The sequence below is a fragment of the Chamaea fasciata genome, unplaced genomic scaffold (assembly GCF_029207755.1).
Source record: "Chamaea fasciata isolate MVZ Bird 193981 ecotype frontalis unplaced genomic scaffold, bChaFas1.0.hap1 SCAF_1, whole genome shotgun sequence".
NCBI lineage: Eukaryota > Metazoa > Chordata > Aves > Passeriformes > Sylviidae > Chamaea > Chamaea fasciata.
This window is the reverse complement of record NW_027094086.1, coordinates 29,060,736-29,087,098: the sequence shown is the minus strand read 5'-3', so window position 1 is coordinate 29,087,098 and position 26,363 is coordinate 29,060,736. Positions and strand designations below refer to the sequence as shown.

At 40.8% G+C, this 26,363-nt stretch overlaps 1 protein-coding gene across 6 annotated transcripts in view; it reads right to left on the bottom strand.

The window, feature by feature from the left end:
- The window catches only part of PAG1 (phosphoprotein membrane anchor with glycosphingolipid microdomains 1), a 106,592-nt gene that overhangs the window by 29,392 nt on the left and 50,837 nt on the right, over nucleotides 1-26,363 (bottom strand). For 4 of the 6 annotated variants that reach the window (XM_066179649.1, XM_066179662.1, XM_066179690.1 and 1 more), the window contains one exon: nucleotides 13,249-13,313. The gene's annotated coding sequence lies outside the window, so the exon portion shown is untranslated. Of the gene's footprint in view, nucleotides 1-13,248; nucleotides 13,314-15,208; nucleotides 15,647-26,363 lie in introns of those variants that run through there. The other 2 variants (XM_066179655.1, XM_066179680.1) reach the window with 2 other exon arrangements.

Sequence of the window (26,363 nt, the reverse complement as noted above, 5' to 3'; positions counted from 1 at the left end):
GGGAAATGGACTTCAGAAAATAAATACTTTCTCACACTGTCTCAAGGGAAATCTCCAGTCTGAATGCCATCTACTAACTACCACTTTGTAGTCTGAATTTGGCATAAAAAAAAGCATTTCCTTAACATGAATAAATCATGATCCCTAGTAAAAATACCCTCCTCTCATATTAAAGCAAGAATCAGAAGACAGAATTTGGCTTATAGCTTGTAAACTCAAATTTGTTGAATAACAAATGACTAAAAAAAATCCCTTTTCTCCCCCTTCCTCCAGGTGTTCTTGTTGCCTGTTGGCATCAGTTTTTCTGCAGCTTAAGCATCACTAATGCTTTGAGACTTCCCCTGCCTCTGTGCTTTCCTGTGTTATCTTTAGCATTATTTTCACAGAAAGCTCTACAATATGGGCAGCACTGCAGAGAAAAAGATAAATCCATCATACCTCCTGCAAAAAGTTTTGCTACTACCTTGAATTACGGACTGCCAAAGCATAATGACAGAGAAGCAATGGCTGGTAGGCAGGATAAGCAGGGTGTTGCATCACTTCATGCAATCAATAACCAGTTGGGCTTTGCTTCTTCCAGGTTTCTCTGCTGTGCTGACCCAAATCATTACTTTTTCCCCACATAACATAGTCTTGTTAAGGTTTTTAAAGAGAAGACTAAGACTGAGATTTGATGGAAGCCTGTCAGGATACAGGATAACTGCTCTCCAGGGACAGGAGAGACAGTCAAGACAGACCAGGTAAGAACAGTCTTTCACCGGTGATGTACGGGGGAAGAGCAGATAGCAAGCTCAAAACCTTTGTTTGACTGATCAGCAGTAAGCACGAGTCATTCCCACTGCAGCTGAGAAGAGTCTTCCAGCTGTGGAGATGTGAGCACAGCAGGCCTGGGCCCACATCCAAATGCCCACTCACCACAAGAGCAGGTCCTGCCTCTGCTCCTGCACAGCCAGGAAGCCTCCACCTCTGTTATCCTGCCTCCTCTTGGCACCTTAATCAACCATCTGCAACCCACCAAACCTTGTTCTTCCTTCCACAACTGCCTTCTCCTCCTTTCCAAAGGCCACACCAGTGTTGTGCCAGTGCCACAGCTCCGTGAGCTGCCATCAGCTCTGCATCCACCTTGAAACTCAGTGCTTCTAGCAGAGAGCACAGCCACCCTGACTATTCACTGAATATTTCCCAACCTAAGCAGTCTTTTTGGTTTATCACTTCTCCTTTGAATTACTTCTCTGTAATAATGTACCAATCAAACACCTACACAAACTCTTTATAAAACTGCCAGTACTGATAACAACATATATTGATTACTTTGGTTATGACCTATTAGTATCAGGATGCCCAAGTGGTGAAAAAAGAGCATGTCAGAAATACAAACAGCAGAACCGAGAAATATATGAAAACATTCTCTCAGAGAAAGAATGGAACGATAATAATTAGGCAATAGAAGAGCTCACCTAAAATGTGCTAAATAGCCTTAAGAACTATACCAGAGACAAACATACACGATGATGAGTAGTCAGCTGAAGAATATATACAGCTACAATACATCACATCCCACCCAGTAATTTCAACAGCTACTTATTTTTTTACAATTTACCATTACACCACTGTTATAATACCCTGTTCAGGTTCCATTTTCCTGAACCAATGGGTCTGGATTTCATCTGCTTTATTCTTTGAGAAATGTGCCATGCTCAGGCCTCTTATAATACGTCCTGAACATGGTTCATTTTAAAGGATAACCTAATGCTATATGGTGAAAAAAGTTTTTTTTTTTTATCCTTTTTCATCACTTTGGGAGTGTTATTGCAAGGAAATCAGATCCTGCATAAGGAAATAGTTTTCAAAGAAACCATTCATAAGTCAGGAGAGTGACCATTAGTTATTGAAAGCCGAAACATTTACAGGTTGATTTGATGGCAGTGACAATAAATTCATTTTTCTTTCGGTTGAAAATTTTTCTTGATTGCAATGAACACCTGGCAAACTGCCTGAAGAACAAAGGTCATCTAGCTCTGCATTTATTTAGATTCAATATCAAATTTATGTGCTACTTTCAGAAAAACAACCATGTCATCCTTTTAGATGAATGAATTTTTTTGATTTTCAGCTGACTTGAAACATATGATTGCAGATGTTAGTTTGGGGCAGCTGCTAAACTACATGCTTTGCTATGTATTTCCATGAGTTATTCAACCAACAGGAGAATTGCAAGACTTAGTTCATGTGGAAGAATGCAAAAACAACAGACTCATCACGCTACCCCAGTTTCACAAGTATAAAAATAGCAGGAGGTGCTAACAGATATTATGTGGGTAAGAATGAGAACTAGATTGGCATTGGAGACTTTATTCTTAGAAATTCCCTCCTTTTGGAATTGTTACAGGCATGCACTGACCCAAATAGATCATGGCTCCCATCATTCCCCAGTGCATGCGAACAGATAAAATGCTGACATGCACCAAAAAGGTTTGGGGCAAAAAAAAGCAAGCACAATCTGCATGGAAACTGACAAAAAAAAAGAAAAAGCACAGCAGCTGGTACACAACAGCTAATAGGAAAAGACAGCACTGCTGGCAAATGCAGGTGAAGCGAAGGAAAGCAAAAGGCAAAATGATGTTGGGAAATGATGTAGGCCCAAAGAGATGGAGAAAACAAGCCAATTACCATCGGGTCTCTACTGCTGTCTCAGAAGGACAGTCATTTCAGGATACAATTTTTTCCATTGGGCTGGTGCTGCCCAGTGATCGAGCCTCAGGGCCACTGATGTCCCTCTGGTGCAGCTTTCTGACTTGGCTTGATTGGCCAGGGGCCATTTTGTAGCTATGCAGATAAGGCAGGATGACAGGGAGACCACAGATCAAATCCACAGTGTGTCTCACCAGCTGAGTTACAGAGCACAGCACGGCAGGAACGCATGCAGATCTACAGTTTCCTGTCCTTCCTTCCTCAGCCCTTCCATAGGTTTTTTTTTTTTATTTTCTCCCAAAAAAGTCCCAGGCAGCTCTGCAGGCTCAGTGAGGTGTCACGCTTGTGACAGGGTGTGTGGGAGTCACCCACCCATTGTGAGATGTGTGAGATGCCCAGGCATGTCTGTGTGTGAGTGACGTGTCTCAGCCTCCTGTGTTTCCAGGGGTACCAGGCAGTGGAACCTCACAAAGGATGCAGATAACCAACCCAGGGGGATGCCATTTAGTTACCTGAACACTGGCAGCTGGAACCACCTGAGCTGCCTAAAGGCATCGAGGATGTCTGGGTATTTATGTCCATAGGTCCACAGAGATGAAAAACTTGATGCATGAACTGCTGGAGATTTGTGTCCTTCTGGAGGGGCAGACGGAGGCCAAAGGGCACAGTTTATGGCATTTCAAACACCAGCCAATGCCCTCTCTTTAGGCAGATGAAGCTTGCACCTGGGTGAGGTCAGCAGGCATGGCACAGGACCAACTCTCACGCTTCTCAAATAGCTATTAAGAAACTACAAAAAAACGTACCAGGGCACCTCAAATGGCACCAGCTGCTTCTGCATAAGCAGCTGAAGGGGGCTCTGACTGCCACTGACTATAATGGGGCCTGAAGGAGCCTAGCAGACGCTTGCCTCAATTTAAGAGTTTTCAGTTGCACTTGAATCTCACACCAGTAACATCGTGCTTTATTATTACACAGACACATACACCTTCCTCTAAAATAATTTCCTACACAAAGCTGAATGCTCTTAACACTAAATCCTTCTCAGAAAGCCCATAAGGATTTATTCAGGGATGAAATGCTTTAGTCTAATATCAGATAAACACTTTTCTCCAAGTACAATGGTGCCAGAGTATCCCACTCATTCCAGCTGGCAGGACACAAAATTAATGTCCAGACTTTCAGAAATGTTCACTATCACAGACCCTGTGATGTTTCATTAACTGATGGTGCTTAGGACTTTGGGTAGAACAGAAAAGAAGCAAATAAAACAACACAAATCTAGTCATCGTATGAATATTTAAGACCCCTCTGCTGGAGCATCAATGTGTGGGCTCATATCAACATTGTGTTTAATGTCCCTATGCAGCTACTGAACACATGTGTAAGCATAAAATTAGCAAACAACCATCAAAAGGCCTCTATTCAGGGAAAAAAAAAAAAAAGTCCTTTTCCCTTTATGAACATTTTTAAACAAAGTGTTCTTTTTTCCTGTAATTTTTCCCCATTAAAATTTTATGTTACTGCAAAGATATGGAAGGCAGGGAACTTCTGGCCCAATTTTGTTCTCAATTTCTCTTATATAGTAACTGGAGGCAGAATTTTGTTCTCTCTGTAGAATTACGTACAACTGTAGATTTCCTTTTATTTAACGCAACATTAACATACAGATATACAGACTCAAATATTAAAACTAAATTACAGGCAACACTTCTCCAATTAGCTCATATAAAAGTAGAATATGTAATTAAGCCTCTTACTATCCAGTTAAAGAGACCAGCAACACTTCTAAGGCTACAAGAAAATGCTGAGATGTTATGAAAAAAAATTATTTCTGCTGCAACAGAAAGTTTCCAGGAATCTCAAAAATTTCAAGTCCAATTATGGATTTCTTTTGTAGGCTATTCTTGGCTTTGTCCTTAATACTGGCGTGCTGTTACTAATAAAGACCTAAGTGTCCTGCAGTTAGTGCTGAGGACTAGTTACTATTTTCTGGAAGTAAGTTGCAACTGAAAACATCAGCCTTCAAAGTAAATCTGCCAAAATTGAGTCTCTTCCCAGAGTAAATCTATTACATGTCAGTAAATAGATGAGATATAAATAAAGTAGGAGCTCTGCACAGTGTAAATCAGGCATTGCACCATATTAAGAGGCTTATGGCAATGTTACTTAGCAGTATTTGTTTTAAAGTCTCAGCAGGCTTGTCCTGCTGAACGTTTTGTGTAAAACCATCTGCCGAACAGGCAGAATCGATCTCTGAGTGTGTCCTGCTTGGTTTGTAAATTTACCTACTGAGACTAAGTACATAACTCATTATTAAAAACAGTCAGACCTGGTCTTTCCTGAGGGTAAACTAATGTTTCTCATCATCCTTAAAAAAACAGCACGCAACATGAGATAAGGAATCAGCAAGGCATTTAAATAGGAGCTGGTATTTGAAACAATCACTCCCGTGGCCTGAATCAACATGCAAACATGGACTCCCAATCATCTTCAGAAGATAATTATAATTCATAATTGGCACTTTAAAGCGTTTTCTCGGAGCTGTGCAAATATTGACTAATTAGCCACACCAGAATCCTGTGGGGTGGGCAAGCAGGTACCCTAATCCTCTTTTTATCTGAGTGAATTGCTGGGGAATAAAACCACAACTCTCATCTGCTGCAGGGGATGAGAAGGTGGGGAGGTTTCCAGCCCCATTCCCTTCACCCAGCCCACACTGCTCCCACCACTGACATTTTTCCTCATCCAGAGGGAGGATGAGATGAGCTCTGTACTAGCAGAGCTCTGGAAATTGTGGACAAACCTCAGTTCGTTAGCTAAAGTCCCTTCAAGCAAAAGGTCTAGGTATTCAAATATCAAAATAAAGCCTGAGGATTTGATCTAAGTACATGCAGTATTTATATGAGGATGGTAGCCTCTTCTGCCAAGGAACACTTAAACAATCATGTACTGCACCATTATGGCTTATTCCTGGAAATAAAATATTACACTGGTACTTGCAACTAAATAGTAGGAAAAGAGCTCTATATGTATGGAGCAAGACACTTCTTTACCTAAAATTCAGAGAAATCTTATTATTCACTGTGTGCCCAAGATTAGGCTGAAGAAAGTGTGGTGTCCTGTTAGAGCCTCCAAGAGGCTCTACCTTCACCATGCCATAAAATGCAACAGGAAAGCAGTATCTTCAAGATGGGTCCAAAAATGGACCTTGGAGGCCACAGCAGCTAGAAATGAATACTGAATATATCCTCCATTCAATCCAGCTCTTTAATTAAATTTCCTGTAGGAAAGCAATGATTAGTCATTAGTGTCTCAGGTTTTCTGGTTTAAACCAGCAAGCACTAATGATGGCTTTATTCTAGAGCTTTGTTACAAATCACCACGTTCAGAAGCACAAACAGGTCTTTTCCAAATAACTGTATTATTACAAGCTTACAACATACACAAGATATGCAACAAGAACCATTTTTATTTGGAGTAATCCTGCTTTGTCTATTGAAATAATTGGTCATATGTTGAGTCTAATTTCAGCTACAATCTCTTTAGAGCAAAGATTGTGTCCCTGTGGTTTTGTAAAGCCTCATTCACAGTTATAATGGTGTATAAATTAAATAAATAATGAGAAATTATGAACTGTGGGAATTTATTCGGCATTTATCAGGAATTCACAAGTGAGGATTTACATATTTTTAAATGGATTTTTTTAAAAGATATTCCAGAGATCTGTTTCTCTCCTGTTTTAGAAACTGGGAGATGCCTTTCAACTGCAGCAACTATTTAGGTAAGAATAATAACAGGAAAAACCAGGTTAGTGTGGTGACTGGTTGAATAATAAATCCAGGGTTATTCCACTCTGAGGCTAATTCTCCTGCATGGTTCATGTATAACAGCTTCTGAGACAAGCAGTTTTCATCCATGGTAAAGAGCATTAAGATGATGGTATTTTAACTACTGCATTAATTATCTGCTCTGGGCAAGGCTAGACAAAACAAATAGTAGGAATAGAACAGAACTAGATGCCTTAGTGAGCAAAATTCATTCAAAAATGCCCAAAACAGAGGAGTACAGATTAGGTGGCTTGGGCTGCAGTATGATAAAAAAAGGCTTCTGTGCTCAGGAGGTTTGGAGAGTCATGAAACAATTCAACAAAAAATTAGTATTTTATACATTTGGCACTCCTAGCCACTCATCCCACTTGAGTTCCCTAAATGCTGGAGCAGGGGCTGGGGGATCATGTCCACAGCAAGAAACACACTCTCCACAGTAACAAAACAGCCTTAAGCCAAAGCAAAACTGTCCTAAAGCTCTGTATGCTATACCATTTTTGTGTGTGCACTTTTTTCCTTTTCAGGAGGAAGAGAAGTGGGGGGGAAAGCAATATTTTTTATCTCAGTAAAGAATTACGTTCATGCAAAGAAGCATTCAGCTTGCTTTGAGGATTCAATGAGCAGCTCAAAGGACCTCAGGAGTCTGCTGGGCTCCCACACCTGGACCTGGAAAGCCAGTGGGAACACAAGGTGACTTGGGTTTGTAAGAATAAAAGACAAACACTAGCATGAGTGCCTCCTTCCAGGTACCCCAGTGTACATCTACAGCAGGTAAAACACAGCAATAAAGTAAAATAAGTCAGCTGTGTTATTAGAAATGTTAATTGTCCTGGCTGGGCTTTTGCCCTTAAAGACCTGCAAGTTCAAAAGCCTGTAAGGTGGGAGGTCTGGTCCCCACAGCCTGAGCATGTAATTTCAGATGAACATGCTCCATCCTTCAAGATGCCAACCCAAATTCATCAAATGCATACTTTTTCTCATTTTTCTTTTTGGTTAACAGAACTAAAACCTGCAAAGGGAACAGCATGTGAAGCCAACCCTGTACACTAAGACAGAAAATGCACTGATTTGCACAGAGTTAATAATACGCCTTAAAATGGCCATTCACCCTCAAAAGACATTAGCATGTAATAGCAGCTGCTTATCCTCTGAGTGCAGATGAATATTGGAAAGAGGTGCTGAAGGCTTTGTCCTAGAATTACACGTCACTGGTTTAAGCATGATGTGTGGAAATTATTTTAATTGCCCACATTAGTCCAGGGCTGAAATGGTCTGGTATTGTTAGGAGTAATGCAAATGTCTTTCTCCGGTCAGGGTGTTGTTAGAGAAGAACATGTACATACCTGAAAGTCTAGAAAGCCTCACCATAACAAGAAACTAAAAAAACAAAAGATCACCCCAATAAAATAGCTTTGAAAATATTAGCTAGTTAATGACAGTTTTTGACTGTCTTACATATAAAGATCCAATTTCTTGCAAGTATGAGCACTGAAAGAGCAAGAACTGTTATTTTTGAGATAAATGTTACAGTTCAAATGTCACAGACTATATTAGACATTCACAATTAGCTCTGAGATTTAGGAAAAAAACCAACTTACACTGTTGTATGAAGGTTGGCAATGATCACAATGCTAATGACCATGAGAGAAATACGAGATTTATTTTTTTTTAAGCATCACTATCTAGTGGCCTTGAGTGCTAATCAAAACAGGGACTATAATGCCTACTTTAATGGGGTTTGTCTCAGTAATGCTCCTAAATGGAATAAACTATATTAAATCCAGACAAGCTACAAAGAGAGACAAATGGCAAAACAATACACTGAAAACTTAAAGATTCTTTTAATCTATTATTAACTGAGTTACCATCCATGACAGTCACAGTTAACTGTGGTTTTGTAATCCATTTGCTGAATTGTACAAGTAAAATAGAAATGTTGTTGTCCTTCTGTTTAAAACAACAGACTAAATAAGGCCGAAATCAACCCACAAAATGGCCTGGCAAAGACTCCTAGAACAGGCTGCATATCTATTTTCTTCTTTAAAATTCAGGAAAGCAACTCCTCTGGAGTTTTTTTCTCAAGGTAGAGGGAATCTGACCCTACTGAGGTGGAGGTAGTGCTGCACGTAAGCTGAAGCTCTGTGCACCACAAGGAGAATGCCCTGGGAAGACAAAGGGCCGCACACTCTCCCTCACTGACCCAGTGCTGCAGGGACAGACACTAACTGATACCCACAGGCTTTGGGTCATCCTCCTAATGTTTACAGGAAGAAGCACTGAATGCCAGGAAGATGAATTCATCGCCATCCTCCTCCTCCTCTGCCTTGTTCCTTCGGCCTTGCTTATCCCTCCTCTGCATATGCTGACCAAATGCATGGACATGCTGAATTTCTTGAGCTTGATACCTCAGAGGATCAGTTATATTTGGATTCCTCAAAAGCAATTCCTCAAATTCCTCGGATGCATCCACTTTGCTGTTTTTCTCACACTGCAATGGGAAGATGTGTAGCAGCTGAGGGGGAAAGCAGACTATAGAATTTTGGGCAGATCCTTCAGGAAGAGGTGACAATTCACTGATAAAATGACAGCCAAGGCATAAAGGTAGTGACACTTCCATGTCCATTTAGATGCAAGAGTGAAATATTTCCAGGGGTCCGGTTTTAAAAGGATGGATTAGCTCTTTGTTTGTGGTGTACATAAATTTAGGATCATGCATCTTATCTTGAAGAAATTTTCAATAAAGGTCTTTACAAACTGAAGCTGCAGCTTAGGGAACGTAAAATTCATTCTGTAATTAATGAGTTCCTCCCAGTATTACAGAGAAAAAATTCCCATGGTTTTATTGCTTTTGTAAAATGCTTGTTCTCCAGTTCTGAAGGGACTGTGAAAGGTCAGAGGTGTTGAATATACATGATTTATAAAGTCCTCTGGGATAAGATGTGCCGTGTAAATATAAAATATTATTAGAGCATACTCTCTTTAATTCACATACCCTGAAATGGAATTGGCTGTGCCACAAGAGCAAAACTAAGAACCCAAGTCAGTCTGATGACAGCAGATTGTCCAAGGCTACTGACAGTCCAAACAGCACAGGGATAAATTCATTTCAGACATATTTACCTAATGCTGAAAGTTACTGCTATTCATTTGGAACTGGTTATATGTAGATACAAATGTGAAGACTGTGTTACATAGAAATGACTGAACAGGCAAAGATCATGGAGTGCTCTGTACCATCATGAAAAAGGGGCTTCTGACAAAGCTGTAGGCACAGGAGCAGCACATGTAGCCCATCCACCTTCTGCAGAAACTCTGCCTTACACAAGTCTGTTCTCACGGGTATGCCAGAGATGCTTGGGATGCCATGGTCCTCACATGCTTTGTAAAATCTCACTCAGATGGCACCTATTTACCTCTGGCTTTGACAGAGGCTCCCAAGTTTCCCTTGCAGATTTGAACCTTGAGATTTGTTCACCTCCAGCTATATCTATCCCAAGAGGCTTCCTAAAAAACCAGTCTCTCAGAGAATTGGCTTGGAATAAGCTGAACTGGACTAGCAGTCCCCTCTCAGGGAAGCATAAATTATACTTTCAACCCACTTTTTGGGATTGATTCCAATTTCTCTTTTTCTTCTGTTCACAATAGTCTATACTTTTAACACTGCAATAAATAATCAGTTTGAAGTAGATTTCAAAATATTTTAACAGCTGGAGCAATGACATTCTTACTCGACTTTACTGTAAATGGAAAAATTCCCATTCCCTCCCTCAAAGACAAAGATTGCAGATAATACTCTGAATTCTTTTCAAAACCTTGGCCAAAAGACATCACCAGCACAGTCTGTTCCTCTTCACATTATTATTCCCACTCTCACAGATTCTTTTATCTAACTCCCTTCTGCCCCAAAGTTTACAATCTCCTTCCAAAAATTTTTCAACTGCACTTCCCTTCTCTTAAATTCCCTCTCTCTCATCAGCTTTCAAATACTGTGACTTTATTTTAGAAAAATGATGCTGTGAATTCAGTACTACAGAGCAATCTGCTCCTACCTTTTTCCCTGTGCTAAAACACAGAGTGCAATTTTAAGTATTTTTTTTTAAAGGCACAATGCCCTTTAGCAAAAGTGTATGAACTTCCTGCTCATAAAGGAAAAAAAATGAAGTTCTTACTTTTGACTGTATTAAAGCTTTCCCATGAAAATTGATACATCTGTCTGGGAGATAAAGGAGATTTGGATTATCTGTATTCAAGAGAATAATTAAAAGAAGTTATTGCACAAAATGATTAGATTTTCTAGCAGCACAAGTTTGATTCTGAGATAATGTAAAAGTTATTCTCATCTATGCAGAACACTTCTCATCCACACAAGAGAGGCTCTTAATTTCCTCCTTAATTTTCTACTGAAAAAAGCCATTGTATTTTCTCTTCACTGACGACGTTTAATATTTGATTTCTTCTGCTTTCTTTGGATAATTTAATAGATAGATTTGCTCATTTGGCTATAGCTAAATTGCTGTAGTAGTGGCAGACAATGACACTTTTAAGGCTATATTATACATGATTAATCTCTTTTCCAACTGAGACCATTTATCATCTGGGGGCTACCCTTCCTGTTTGTCTTTTCCTTGTGTTTTCAGTTCTCCTTTCCTATCAAGGAGAACAACAAAAATCATTATGGGTTTTTAACCTAGGGAATCACATTTTTAGCTCTGAGGTCTATGTGTAAATGTAAATTTCCAGCCGTTGGAACAAAGAAATACCAAATGTGAGGCAGATGTTAATAATTTATCCATTGTTGGTAATACAAGCAAAAATCAACCTTGAAAAATCCCCCAGCTATTCCAGTAATGAAAGCTTACTGGCTTGGGCCTGTGCCTTCAGAAATAAGAGCTATGTAGTTTCTTGCAATCCATGGAGTCTAGACAAATCCTCAGTGTCGTTTCTTCTTCTTCTGATATTAACAGTTCAAGGGCTAGAACATACAGCCAATGAAATCATCTCCAGATGTTTCTTCTGCTTAGCACTCTGATGAATGCCCAAAGATCATTTACTGCACAGTGAAGTCAGGTGGAATCTGGGAGGACTCTGGATCTTATGCTGTTTTCAGGACCACATTCAGTACCAAGAGTTAAACCACATGTTTGGTTTCTATCAAGCACCACTTGAACATAAGTCATCACACACTCATGAAGCCAGTTTAGGCAGAATGGATGAGCAACCACTCTGAGCTCCCTAAGAATTCTGCTTTCCTTTGAATCTACTGGCTGAAAAATCACAGCACATCTTTGAATGCAATAAGTTGCTTCTTGCTGAATCTAGTATATTTGTTCCTGCTACCATCTTCTAACCCTTGAAAACTTCTGAGCTGACTGTCCTGGCATGGTGAACACAACTCATAGTCTGTGGCATGGAGGAGCCATGGATATTCAGAGCATACTTACAAATTGAGGTTTCCCTCAACTGAAAAGGTTGAGGTTTTCTCAACTCCCTGAAGAGAGTCTTCAGCCTTTGTTTAGTCCTCACCATAGCACATCTCTCATCATCTTATCTCTCTCAACTCCCATGATCCTCCCCATAGACCTTGGATCCCCATGAATCCTGAAAAGTCCTTCATTCTAGCATTAATACAGCAGCAACTTCCGAATGCCTTGTGTCAGGCACATTTGTGTTTGTAATTCCTTTCACACTAGGCAATTCATTAAGGGCTCTGTTTTGATTACCAAAATGTGTGAACACAATTTTGTATCTCATCTATACAGGGTCACTCCTATGTCAGCTCGTTTCTGACTGTGACAGTCTTTTCCCATCCTAAAGGCAAAACAGTGTTTACATTTGGTTAGTTAAAATATTTACATTACACATTCAAATGATGCATTTTCCCAGTCACAGGGAAAAATACTCTCCCTGGTATTTCCTCCTGTACCTACTATGCAGCGGAAATGATTAAGATGAATATTCTGGGTGTCTCTAAACAAGCAGATTAAGGAAACATGCAGCACAGCTGTACTATACTAATGCTGCTAGACTTTGTAATATGCATGCAGGCTGTGTGAACTGCCCAGCATGAAAGCCTGTCTTTTAGGACCCCAAATCAGAAGAGTTCCACATTTCCTCATCAATTTATTTCAAATAGATTTTTCATTTATTAACAGATTATTTGGTCACTCAGTGCATGAGGAAGAGTAAAACATAAGCCCTGGGAGAGGAGGTGAGGATGGTGCTGTTGATCATCAGTCTGCCTGCGGGTAAAAGCCTCGAGTGCACTGTGTCTGCAGGGGAATAGAAATGATGAGGACTGCTAACCAGACAGAGAAGAGCGTAGAAGGAAAACTGACACTAAAGCTGGCAGGGGAAGGCCCTGAAGTGACAGTATTTCTGGGAATCAGAAAACACATGGCACAGTCCTGTTTCAATGTAACAATACCAAGTTGAATAAAACACTGCAAGTGATGCTGCACCTCCAAATACACAGCATGAGCCTCTCCCCAAAGGGACAGTTTGAGGCTCGTAGGAGAGAAATTGAAATTCAACATCATTTAAGACATATCATCATCTACACTGTAAACCGTTAAGACTTGCTCATTTTTTTGTTACACCAAACAAGAGACGACCATATGCAAGTCTCTCTGAGAAGAAATTAGACAGAGTGTAGCAACTTCTCACACAGAAACGCTGCAGCAATGCAAAATTAAGAACTTAAAGAACACATGTAAAATGTATACCTTACCTTATAACATCATCCACACAGGTCTTCATACAGGCTCTCCCAGTGAGGAAGCAAAAGCTTCTGGGCTGAAAAAACAATGAAGCACTGGTTAAGACATTATCTCGAAAGCCCTGCCTGTGCTTATATCCATCCCAAACTCTGCTGCATCTTTTTGTTTACAGAAACATATACAATAGACTGAAGTTGACTTTGTAAGCAAAAGCTATTTATTTTAAATTGACCCTGCCCACTTAGTGTCATATACTCTGAAGGAAACGGGTTATAAAAGTCTCTGTATAAGTGAGGCATGCATCTAGTAAACAAATATTATGCGGGATTACTCTGTGTGGGACATGTATTTATTGCACTTTTTTAAACTAACAGCAAATGAAACTTTGTTTGCCAGTTAAAACCAGTCAGTAAAAGAAAAGTAACAGGCTCTACACCAGTATATTCAGAATAATAAACAACCAATTTTGATTTAACCTAAGAGCCTGCATGGAGGGAGTGAGCAGGCTCCTTACCTGCCCACCTGGTGCCCAACTAGCCCCACCGCCAGGCAGCCTGAGGGGTGTGTAGGGATTAGTGGGCAGGACACTCCTGCAGAAAGGGGATGCCAGAAATCCCTGGGCTGAGGGGACCAGGATAAACACAGATTCTGCATTTTTGAGCCAGCAGCTTCACAGTTTTAATTCAGTGCTTTGAAACGTGATTTCCTTTGGCCATGCTTGGGAACACAGAGTTTGCAGCTCCCAGCCTTTGGCTGGCCAGCTCACAAAGCCCCGCCGGTTTTGGCAGAGGAACGTCCAGGATGATGGGCAGCGGCTGCCGCTGTCACTAGCAGGATGTTTTCTGGAGCTTCTCCTACAAGGCAATGTGTTTATTCTTTGAAACAGTTGCTCCCTAAAGATTAAAACTGAACAGAAGCACAAAAGCAGCGTGTGTCCTCTGGGGCTGCTACGTGCCATTGGGGAAACAGGAGGTACGAGCTGTGTTCTCCCAAACTACACAGAACAAACGGTGCTGCACTGGCAGAACTGAGTAAAGTTCTTCAGTACACAAACTGCACTCTCCTTATTTTAACCTCTTCTTAGAAAAAAACCTTTCAAACACCACTTGTTTTCCTAAGAGCTCCAGATTTAGAGTTGGGGGGGTGGGTCTTCAAGGCAGCTTAGCCTGTTCACCCCAAAAGTGTGTCAACCTGGGCACAAAAAATGAGTAACAGCCACAAGGCTTGTGCTTTTAAGACCATGTTTGTTATCATCCCCAAATAGCAGTACACACTTTCAAAAAGAGACTTAACAACCACAAAGAACAGACAGCAGTATGAACAGTAAACATTCAGACAAAATATATCTTCACTTAGAAACGAAAAAAAAAATAGTCATTTAAAACCCACTAAAATAGGATTGAAGTACTAAGAACACATGAGAAATACTGGCACAACAATGAAAAATCTGTGTAATGATAGATATTGCAAGGTGGCTGGAAAAATAAATGCAACGATTTTTCTTTCTGCTGAGGTGTGTGCAACAAATGTTAATTGTTTACCACTGTACAGGATGCATTGTACTCCAGGGAGTACCCTGAGGGGTGAGGAACTGTCTCTGGTAATAAGAAGTATTTACCTTGCCTAATGGCTATATATCAATGCATTTCTATTAGCAGAATTAATTTAATATTGCATATAAATAGTAACTTTTGGCTTAAAAAGTAAGATGGAGAAGGATACTAGTCTTTTCTTCCTCTGATGGGAACACATACAGATTTTCTTAACCCTGATAACGCAAACCAAGCCCACATAAAGGGGAACAGACAAACTTCAATAACCCTCAGCATGATGCCACCATATTATTTATTCTCCTGTGGAGTACAGAGGACTTCATAACTTTCCTCCCTGTTGTATCACTCTTATTTTAATGAACAACCAAACAGCAGCAATGGCCACTATCTTACGCTACCCTAAAGATAAAAATATTACCTGTGATTAACAAGGACTCCTCATCCTAGACCCTCTTTGCAGAAGATACCAGGAAAAGCTGTTTTAAACTCCCCCTGGGTGTTAATGCAGCTCTCAGGGCTTCTCACCCCTGTCCCTGGCCGCTCACCGATTCCGTATGCAGGGCGCAGATCCCACCTTCTCCGGCTGCCAAGTGGGCACAGCCTGCGAACAATGCCGCCTCTGTCAGCCCGCCCAGAGAGCAGTGGCACAAAGACACGCTCATCCGCAGCCCCGGACCTCTCTTTTCTTCTTCTCCTTCTTCTTCTTGGAGTACAGAGGAGTGAGAACGAATGGGAGAGAAATGCTTATGTATCTGTGATTAGCCAAAGCTCCGCTGTGTCCAGGAGTGAGACTGTCAGTGCACGACGGGCACCCCGGCGCCTACAGAGGAGATGGAATCTGCACTGGCAAGAGCACTCCCTGCCTCGCTTCACACATTTTTGTTTCGGATCCGTGGGTGGTTGCATGAGCAAGCAGCCGGAATAGGGGAGGAGTTAGACAAAATGCAATTTAGGACTTGGAAGCCTTGTCTGCCTTTTCGAGAGGAAGACGGAGAGGCGAAATCGCAGTGCGGTGACAGAGGAACGCGCCCTCCCCACTCCTGCCACCTGCCTCTCCAAACTTCCCGGGAAAGCGCCTCTCCCTGCCCGGGCGTGATCCCTGGACTGAGCCCAGACACAGCAGCTGCTCTCGACCCCCGGTAACCACACTCAAGAGCCTCTGAGCACGCTGGCTGTTCGCTCTTGCCCCTCAGCATTACCGGTTTAATTTTCAAGGAGGCACGATGCTTCATGATCTTCATGAGCAACTTGAGGATGAAACAATAAATGACATCCTCAGCAGATGTTTACAGCTGTCACTAGGCAGAGGAGGAGACGGCAGCAGCTTAAACCTCAGTTTTCTGCAAAGCTTTACTTGGAAATCAGAGATGCAAAGTCAAAAGCCCTTTTTAAATCAGATGTCCATAGTTTTCTTGTTTTGAAAGGATTATCATGTGCATATATTTCATGCAACTTCAGCTTTGTTTTCCTTCCTATGAGAAAATGAGAAACAATGTCTGGCTCAAGATGAGAAGTGGTGATTCCTGCTGAAACCAATTAGAATATTGGTTTAACTCAAATATTCCCAAGCCAAGCTCTAAGACAGATGTGAGGTGTTTCACGTTCCTCCACATTAATTACAGTTCAGATCTTAAAACATTGCAAGTGAATGGAGCAGCGAGCAACATTGTTTTTTCTTCTTGAAGTAAATACCAAGGGACACACAACCCTTGGGTGCAGCACAGCTATGAACTCATGGCAGTCCCGGATGAACAATTGCAGCCTTACAGTATTTTCCCATGCAATTAGTATTAATTGGTGACTTGCTGGCAATCTCCCAGAGGCCTTATCTCACCCTTTAAACCAGTCCTACCAGATCAGCCTTGAGATGATCATCAGGGCTAGGCAGCCATCCTGCTGCCCCACCTCTCAGGGCTCTTGCTCTTATATTTCTGGGGACTTTGGTAAGGGTTATCTTGAGTAACGAATGAAGATACACCTCTTCCAAATTAATATATTTGAGTTTGTAACATGAGACTGCAAAGTAAGATGGTGACTTCTAGAGGGAATTTATAAGCACTTTAAAAATATATGTTGTTTTGAAGCATTTCACTGAAGCTAAACTCCAAAATAATTTTCAGGAGAACTGAGCAGCAGTGCTCAGTTCAGTGTCTGGATAGTAACAGACCTGTAAAACTCTGCATCTTGTACTCAAAATTAAGCTGATACAGGACAGCTGTAAATGAACAATCATCTCTTCTAATTTTATCACTTAATAACAATTCTTCAGGATTTCCTTTCATCTATTAATAAAATATAATTAGTCTTTATTATCTTGTCAAATGGACTTAAGCAGGTTCAAGAGTGCTTTATATCAGCAGTGCCCCGCAACTCCATGGCAATAAAAAAAATCAGATCTTCTTTGACTGAACCTTGTAAACATCTAGAACATATTTCAGAGCAGCTTCCAGGTCACTTTCATGGCATGAATCTCTTTTTGCAGAATTATGTAAGTAATCTCAAACCTTTAGAAACCAGTGCTGAGTTGGTTATTCAGAGTCAAAACGATGCCTGAAAAGAGAACTGTGCAGGGGTCAGCCCACACACACCACTCAAGATCTAGCAAAGAATGCAACATCTAATGGTAAAATACAAGGGAAATGCTCGTGGCCAGAGGCAAGCAGAACTACTTCAACTAAAACAGGTCAAGTGTAATCAAGAGCAATGTCCTACAGGCCAGCTTTATTCCTTCTCCTTTTTCTGCTTAAGTTTCCAGTCCACATAAATCAGTGGTCCTCAGTGTTACTCTTCTCATGTCACTTTTGTCTTTTACTGAACAACATTTAGAAACCATAACATAGGTGCCTAAAATGTTGTATTTTGGCTTGAAGGTAGTTAAGAACACTAAAGATGGTTATTTCTCCTGGAAATCTTGAGTCTAAAGTGGAAGAGCCTGCCTGTGCCATCTCACTTCATCTCTAACAAGCTGTACCTTTAGATTTTACTTAAGGAACCATGTACTTAGTGTGCATAAACTCAGTTGTGAAAGCCAAAACTCAGTCTTTACACTGGTCAACTGATGTAGAGAGATTTATCACTTACATATAAGTTGTTTATATGACATGGCTTATTGATTTTTTTTCTATGGAGATACTTCTCTTTCTGAATCTTTGTGATCCTACTTGACTTTCATTTTTTAAAGACCTTACTATCCTTTTTCCCCCACATTTATGGCAAGTAAAGATCCAGATATTATTTGTCAGGGCCCCATGGAAAATGAATACTTTCAGACTATTCTCACAAATACTTTAGAAGTACCAAAGAAAAACTCACTTTCACTGGTGTAATTTCCTAGCAATTCCATTAACTTGCAGTATCTTTGGATGTACACCATCAGTCTGAGATAGCCCTCACCTCTATCTTACACATCCTTAGTTCTCAAAGTGTAAAAAACCACAGGGATATTACTCAGGGCAGCTTAAGTGGCAGAAGAATTCTGTCATTCAATGGCGGGATGGATTAAGGAACCACAGAATAAAAGTTTCAGAGAAGAACTTCTCCATAAAATCATGCAAGAGGAAGGAGCGCAGCACACAGCCTCTGGCAGGGACAGGAAGGTGCCATATGTGTCTTTGGAGGTGTAGAAAAACTATTTGATTTCTTAGTATGATGAAAAATCTGGTTTGTTTACAGGATTTTAAAACACACGCATGTTCAGACTACTGCTTTACATCTACAACGAAGAGAAAGAGGGACTCAACATTCAGTTTTCTGAAAACACAAGGCCAAGAGACTCTTTCTCCAAATACATATGCCAAGACTTAGTCACTGCCACTCTAATACCATGATAGCAAATTCAATCTTTACAAATACAAAGCAAACATCTTTAAACAAATTATGAACATCTCTGGCCATACAGATAAGACTTACACTTGTAAATTGCTTCTCTAAATAGGTGTTATATCAAATCTCCAGTGTGTCCAGGATAGATGTGTTCAGCCTGCATTAGGTGATAATGAAGCCTGAACCCAAGAGTTAAATTTGGATCAGCTGTTGAGTAAAACCAATTTGATAACACTGCTTATTCTAGACTTCCCTCAGTTACAGTTTTTCCAGTCAAACTTGTCACTGCTATTCTTTCTTTCCAAGAGTATTACTTTTGTGACACTTTTATTTATAGTGTTATGTGACATTGGTACATGCACCTCATCAGGTCCTTCTACTTGCCTGAGACAAATGCTGGATCATATCAGGTCGTCTCCATCTATGGGAGACTAAACACGAAATTACATTTAATAAAGCATCATCTCTGGCTGGGAGCCTGTCAGAGCTGGGAAGTGCATATCTCCTACACATGCTGAAGACAAATACACACTGGACTGCCCCCACTGCTAAGAGGCCTGTATTTAATTTTGAGCTATTGATCAAACTGAAGTATTTTACTTGGGCACAGATCATTTGAGTCTATGCTCTGCTCTCTGCTAAAAGCTCCTTAAGTCTTGATTAACTCAGGTCATGTGGATTTTTAGCTTGGCATAATTTTCATGTGTCCAAAGTCCCCTCTCAGAGCAGTCAAGTCAAAACCTTACAAAGATCTGATGTCTACCAATATAATCTAATATTCCGTACTGCAAGAATACAAATAATTTTTTAAAATTATTTTTTTTGCGGAAGTTGGTTTGCAACAGTACAGTTCTTATGAACTACTACACATCCAGCAAAGTATTTAAGAATAACTGAGGTAATTTGCAAATTTATTTCTCACCTGTCTGATAACCACTGCTAGTGGAACTGAAACTTTCACCTCCTCTGAGGTGAAAGCATTTGAGCACAGCTCTTTGGTTTCTATTTGTAGTAACCAGAATTTCCAACTGTTTTTTCACCCACGTACTTGATAGATTTGGTCTTGTTTCCTCCAGACAAGACCAAATGTATTCAATCCATTACAGTCAAGACTAAATACTTACATATGGCTTCCTAATGTTACTCATTAGGACATAGATGGCTACAAATGTGCTTCCTTTGACTTCAGCTGTCTTTTATTCTTCCCTGCAGCTTGCTCATTTTTGTTAAAAATGAAGAAAGGAATCACATTACTAAGTTTTCATTTTCCACTCTTCCTAATTTTCAAATTTATGCCATTTAAAAGGCCCAACTATTCTATGACAAGAGTTTTTTACACCATTTAACAGGATCAAAATCTTGAAGGAACAGAGATTTTTTTGTTGTTTAATCCTATCCTGCATCCACCCATTTTTCCTATTTCCCAATCCTTAATTAAATTTCAGGTCAAAGATCATTCTGACTCAAGATTTCCAAATGTTTCCAGATTTGACTAAAAAATTGTGAAAATCCATTATCCTATACTGGATATGTGCCATATCTGACCAGGAGAAACACTCCTGAATTATTTGAATATGTGGGCAAGTTCTGATTATCTAATCAAATTGCTAAACTCTAGGGCACAAGGGAATATAATTTTTCTTAAAAAATGTGAAATATAATTAGAATACGCTCAAAATAATTGATCAGACTTTAAGATACTAGTGGGCTGAGGTTCTGGAAATGGAAGTGACACCACTCTAATCAGGAAAACAGCCACCAGAAGATATAAATCTGTTTAGAAGGGTTTAATTTTGAGATTATAAGTGCAAGAGATAAAAAATGACATCCTCCTGTCATTTGTTGACAAGCTGTGATAGAGAGAAACTTTGTCACTACTTCATCACCATCCATGACTGCTCTGCATCTCGCCTCCAATGGCTGACTTGCATTTCTGAGTCCTGATCCTGTCAGACATCTTTGAACTATCCCAGTTTATCTGCCATGAGTGGCGGCATCCTACTCAGCAAAAGAATACCAGATAAAACTGTTTGTGCTCAGGAAACTGCATTATATGAAAAGTAATTATTATGATGTGATTTTCTCTGTACAAGCATTTGCACAAAATATACAAGTCCTCTTACCACGGCCACGTAGAAACTGTGGACGCATATTTAAGTATTGAATCAGTGATAGAAGAGTCCACAGCATTTATTTATTCATAAAACAAGGAACATAAAAACCAAAAAACCTCCCCAAAAACAAACAAATCCCTCCCCTTTAGAAATATTTGTTTAACCACAGTGAATTGAGATAGTGTTAATGCTCAAAGTTTAATTTCAGGAAAAACAGGGTGGGATGTAGACTGTCAGTTAACTGTTCTTGTTCTCTTTGATTATCACTATATCTTTCAGAATGAAAACTGGTTTAAAAATCAGGAAAAACAAGATGGACAACCTTAGACCCAATCCAAACAAAAAGCTGGTTAATTACATCAAACATTTCTTAATGCAACTAAAGCCCTTTGTGCCATCCTCCTAAGTACCCACAGGACAGAACAGTGAGCCGGCTGCCCCTGCACCTGCTTCATGTGACACTAGACTGAAATCTAACAGTGTTGCCTAAAGTTTGACATATGTTTCTGGTATAAAAGAAAAAAAAATCCTGAAGGATCTGCTGACCCCTCTGATTCACCAGCTTTTGAAGCAGGTGAACAACAGATCAGTAAGGTATGGTGTTTCCACCTTCTTTCTGCTATTGCTGTTGAGGGATTTTATGGGTTTTGCCTGGACTCCACATTACCTGTGAGAGATCAGAGCTGGTTTTTTTTATCTAATATTGTCCTTCAATACTTTGTTCTCCCTTGGAGATACCTGTCATGGATGGACTGACACATATCTGAAAGCCTCACCCAGGCTTGCTTCACAAGACTGAACTCAAAGAATTTAGAGACTAATTAAAAAGGAATTTAAAAGAGCAAATCTTTCAAGTGTCTGATAAAGTGAGTCTTACTCAAGGGTGCTGAGAAACTGGGCCCTGCCCTGACTTTAAAGTATACTTTAAACAATCCTTCTGGGAGTGAAGTGACCCAATAAGCCAGAGGTGTCTGTCCACTAGGGGAGTTCCATAAAAGCTCTCAAAGTATCTGCTAAAAAAGGTTTTGCCCTGGTCACACAGCAAGGCTGTGACAGAAGTTGATTAGCTTAGGTTTTTTAAAATAAGTAATATCAACATAATGAAAGCAATCTTGGGCATCAAGAATACATTCCAGCTTGCAAGCAGAGGCCGAGCTTTTGGCATCCCATAATGTCCTGGGTTGAAGTATATTCTATCACCATCTTCATGAACTGTTGAAACCAGGTGAGGCAGTGCTCCCTGCCTCCCCCACTCTGGATTATCTTCTGTCAATGGGCCATCAGCACCTTTGCTACACAGCTCACAGATAACCCCCTCCTGGACTACCTCCTGTTAATGGGCCCATCAGGCCTTATCACATGACTCACCATCCCATTGTGGGATGCTCCGCCCAGAGGGAGAAACCAAGCATTCCAGCCTGGATATAAGCTGAGACTCTGAACACCAGAGGGGCGCTTACCCACTGGATTCCCAGAGGACCCGAGCTACCAGACCTTTCTACAGGATCACTGCTTCAGGAAGACCACCTCATCTGGACTGCTTCCATCACTACACTCAGGTTGTATTCTGACTCTGTCAGTGGTCTTTTGTATTATTGCATCGATTTTATTTTACTTTCTTTCCTTTTTTTTTTTCCTATTAAATTGTATCTCTGACTTAGAGCCTCTCATTTGTTTTGCCTTCAAACTACTACACCTACCCCACCAGCCTTTGGTACACAAAAGCCACCTGCAAGGGAGACTTGACCCTGTAACATCAAAGCTCTACGGGAGCATTGCTTAATAGAGCGGGCACTGCCAAATGGAAGGTGCTGAGGCAGAGCACCACTGGCCAGCCTCGCCCTCCATTTCAGTGGGTGAGTTTTGCAGAACTGTCTTTTGGGTGCCACCACCTACCACCCTCCTCCTGTGCACAGGAGGTGACATGTGGAGTGGACTGATGGATGGAGAGTGCTGAGCATCACTGCTCTGACCAGTGTCCCAACAAGGAGGACCCCCCAGAACATTTGTATGTCTCTCTCTTTTGAAAATGACCTTTTAAATCACTCTCCCAGAGAGAACTGAATATGATGTTTAAAGGAAACCTGCAGTAATTTGCGGATGATAAGATTTTTTTTTTTTTAACTCTTTGAATGTGACTTCTTCATTTACATGAGTGGCTGAGACAGCCAGAGTGTTAGTGTGCATATTGACCACCTCCAGACTCCATGCTGGACTAGATGCACTGGAGAAGACACAGTAAACAGAATTTCCTGTGCCAACTCATTGAACTGGGAGATAAGCTAACATAAAACCCTAAATCCCAGAAATGGGATTTGCTTAATCAAGCAAGCCTTGCCAGAAGATGTAATCACACACCACAGAAGATTACATTAGCCTTTTAGAAAAAAACCCACACTTAACCAACTCCTGAAATTCTGCTTTGGTATTTGCATTAAATCCATGCAAATCGTATGGGCTTCAGCATGTGTTTTCTCCCACACCAAAGCAGCCAGATGGACGGCCAGGGATGTGAGAAAAATATTTCCTGCTAAGCCTGAGGGGAGATGAACAAGAAAAGAAGTCCCGATGTGCTTCTCCCCAAGTCCAGTGCATACATCCTACCCCCTCCCCTCCTCCCCCCCCATACTGTCAGCCTTCTTTTCACAGAGATCCCTTCCTTTGACCATGGAGAAAGCAGTGGCCTGGCAGCCAGTGGGCAGTACTCCTGCTAGTACCTCAACCACAGCCAGGAAGTGCCCCTGGGGTGCTCTGTGCTGTGTCAGTGCAGGAAGAAGTCTGGGGGCCCTCACCTTGACTGCCGTGCTATCCAGCAAGACCCTGGGAAGAGGGGTCACCCTGTGGCACAGCCATCAGATATTGCAACACATAAGGTGGCTTTGTATAAATAGCTTTTGTTCCACTAAAATTCATCTGCACGAGCTTGCGTCCTTCCTAACAGTTGTTAATGGATTTCATTACAGTTTTTCTCTTTTTTCATGTACATTCCTCCCTCCATGAAGAAGGCATGGGAGCAGCTGCAGCCAGCTGTAAGCTTCCCCACTGGGACCCTGACTACTGCCTCTGAGACACCAGTGACAGTCCCATGATGATGGAGAGCATCTTAACTGCTCAAGATTGCTTGCTGCTGCCGTGGGAATCCGGGCAGTAAAGCGCTGCTCACATTCCAGCCAGGGACAAGATGAGTGTGCCTTACACGCTGCAAGAAGGAGAAGCACTTCATTTGAATTCAGTGGGGCAGAAGGAACAAATTCATCACGTAGAATGTTTAGGAAAGCCTCACCCCCTCTGAAGTGTTTCAGGAATAATGTTTAACAAATGGTAATTGTACCCTCCCCACCCTTGCTTTTAATAACTGAGGAAGGGAAAGACAAAACATTCATTCTTTTTCTATAACTTTTAAAATCCAATTTTTGGGTCGCTGTCAGCATCTTCTCCGCATTAGATACCAAAATTCACCATGAGTCAAAGCCTGAATATCTTTGCTTGGACAAATCTCCTAGGAACATCAGCCTGGAAAGCATGCCCTGGGAAACAAATCAGTACTTCCTGACATGAGAAGCATCTCAGCCAAAAATCCCAGCTAACGTGTATCTCTTCATTGTTTTACTTTCCTGATTTTATAGAATATAAAGAAAGCACACTCAAACAAGGCTATTTCACAAGTGCATGTCTGGTATTTCACATGTGCAGCCACTTCAAAACTAAAACCCAGATGTTAAGAATGTGAAATACCAGACACATACAAATATTCTCCAAGTGATCCTATTAGAACAGAGATATAGCTGGGCTGGCAGATACACTTTCGAAAATTACAGGTCATGTACACACAGAGAAATCTCCTTGCCTCTCTCCATCAAACAGCTTTTACTGCTTGGCTAGTTGTTTTCTTTTTAAGTTCAGTCTTTGAATTAAGTCCAAATCCTGATAAAATAAAACTTATTTAGCTTAATAATAAGCTCATGAAACACAAGAAGAGCTTAATGAAAAAATGTAAGTTAAGCAGTCATTTAGATATTTGCTCATTTAAACAGGGGACATTCTTTGCAGTAATTTAATGCTGTGACACAAGCACGGGAGGCGTCAAATGCTTTTGCTTTTATGTTGGTCCTTACTGATAAAACAATAATTGCCAGTACATCCTTTAAAATAAAAACTAAAAAGGACAACAAAAAAAGCTCCCACCATGCTATTTGGGGGTCTTATAGCAATATTTAACAAAAGGGAGAACATAAAAGAATAAGGGCCTGAAGTCATGCCTCCAGGCAAAGTACATTTACCACCCACTAAAAACTATGTGCAAAACCACTGTTCATGGATACAAAGACAAGACAGTCGAGGTCTGCTGTTACCTGTGATCTACCTCCTCTGATTCTGCTCTGTGCTCCTGTTCTTCAGCCACTACTTTGCTGCAGCTGCATCCCTGTCCTTCTGCCTACTGCTCCAGCCCCTCTCCTCCAGCAGCATTAGCAGTACATCTCACAGCACTGCATATTGCCTACTTGATTCATCACCAAATCAACGCAACATAAATCCCCCAGGCACACCAAAGCACTACCACATTAATGCTTCATCTATGCTGCAAGAGCATATCCTAAAATGCCTAGAAAATTGTTTTAGAAGACTATGGTTTTGTTCCTGCAGCACTCTAGCCAGGAAGTGGTTAAAACAAAGGTGAAAAATCATAGCAAATAATCTGAAAGACTGTATTGCCATCATGTTTGCCACTTCCAATCCTATTTTTTCCTATACGAGACTTTGTGCAGATACTCTGTTGAAATCATCAGGAAGGCTCTGGCTTTCTGCAGCTGGAAAGGCCAGAACCTGATCCTGAAGAGGTGTGCAGGAGCAACACCTCTTCACCTACCACGAGCCTGCAGTGCTGCATCAGTTTTTTATTTCTCCAGACAAGCCTGCTTAGGAAGAAGCTTTTACAGGAATTGTTTTGAATACATTTTGTCCCACGCAAGCATGCAGCCAAAAAAGTTTTAACACTGCTTTTGACGTAGTCTTTTTCAATACAGATGGGAGTTCACAGGAACCATTTGTCTTTCACATTTGCTTCAGCTTTACAATTTCCATTTGCTCAAGACCTCTTGTCACATCGCATTCTTATTTTAGTGCTAGCCCTAAAAGAATTACAGAGATGATAATTTTGACTCAGCATCATCCTCCTATCCTCAATTTGCCTTAACATAAAAAGGACAAAAGAAACAGCCCTACCCTCCATATAATTTTATGTTCTCAATAATAGTGTCTGAAGGGTGGATAAATGTATGAGAACAAAACAGAGCAGCACACGTGCAAGGGGAAGGATTCCTATCACTGCTAAGAGTCCATCTTCTGCATTTTCCTGACTTGGCAGTAAACTAGAGACACTCTGAAATGGTGACAATGAGAAAACAATTCCCTTTAAAAAAGCCTTGTAGGGAACTGTTTGATAGCGTTAAAGTTTTTGTCTCTTAAACATGCAATTCTGTCCTGAAAGCAGATAACGTTAAGTAAAGTACTGGAAAATGAAGTGGCTTAGGATTATACACAGCCAGCTGGGCTTTCTCTAAAGAAACACTACACAGACCCTTTAGAGCCTGTGAAGCTGAGTTTCTAGAAGCCAAAAGAAGCAGCGTGGAGCAACTG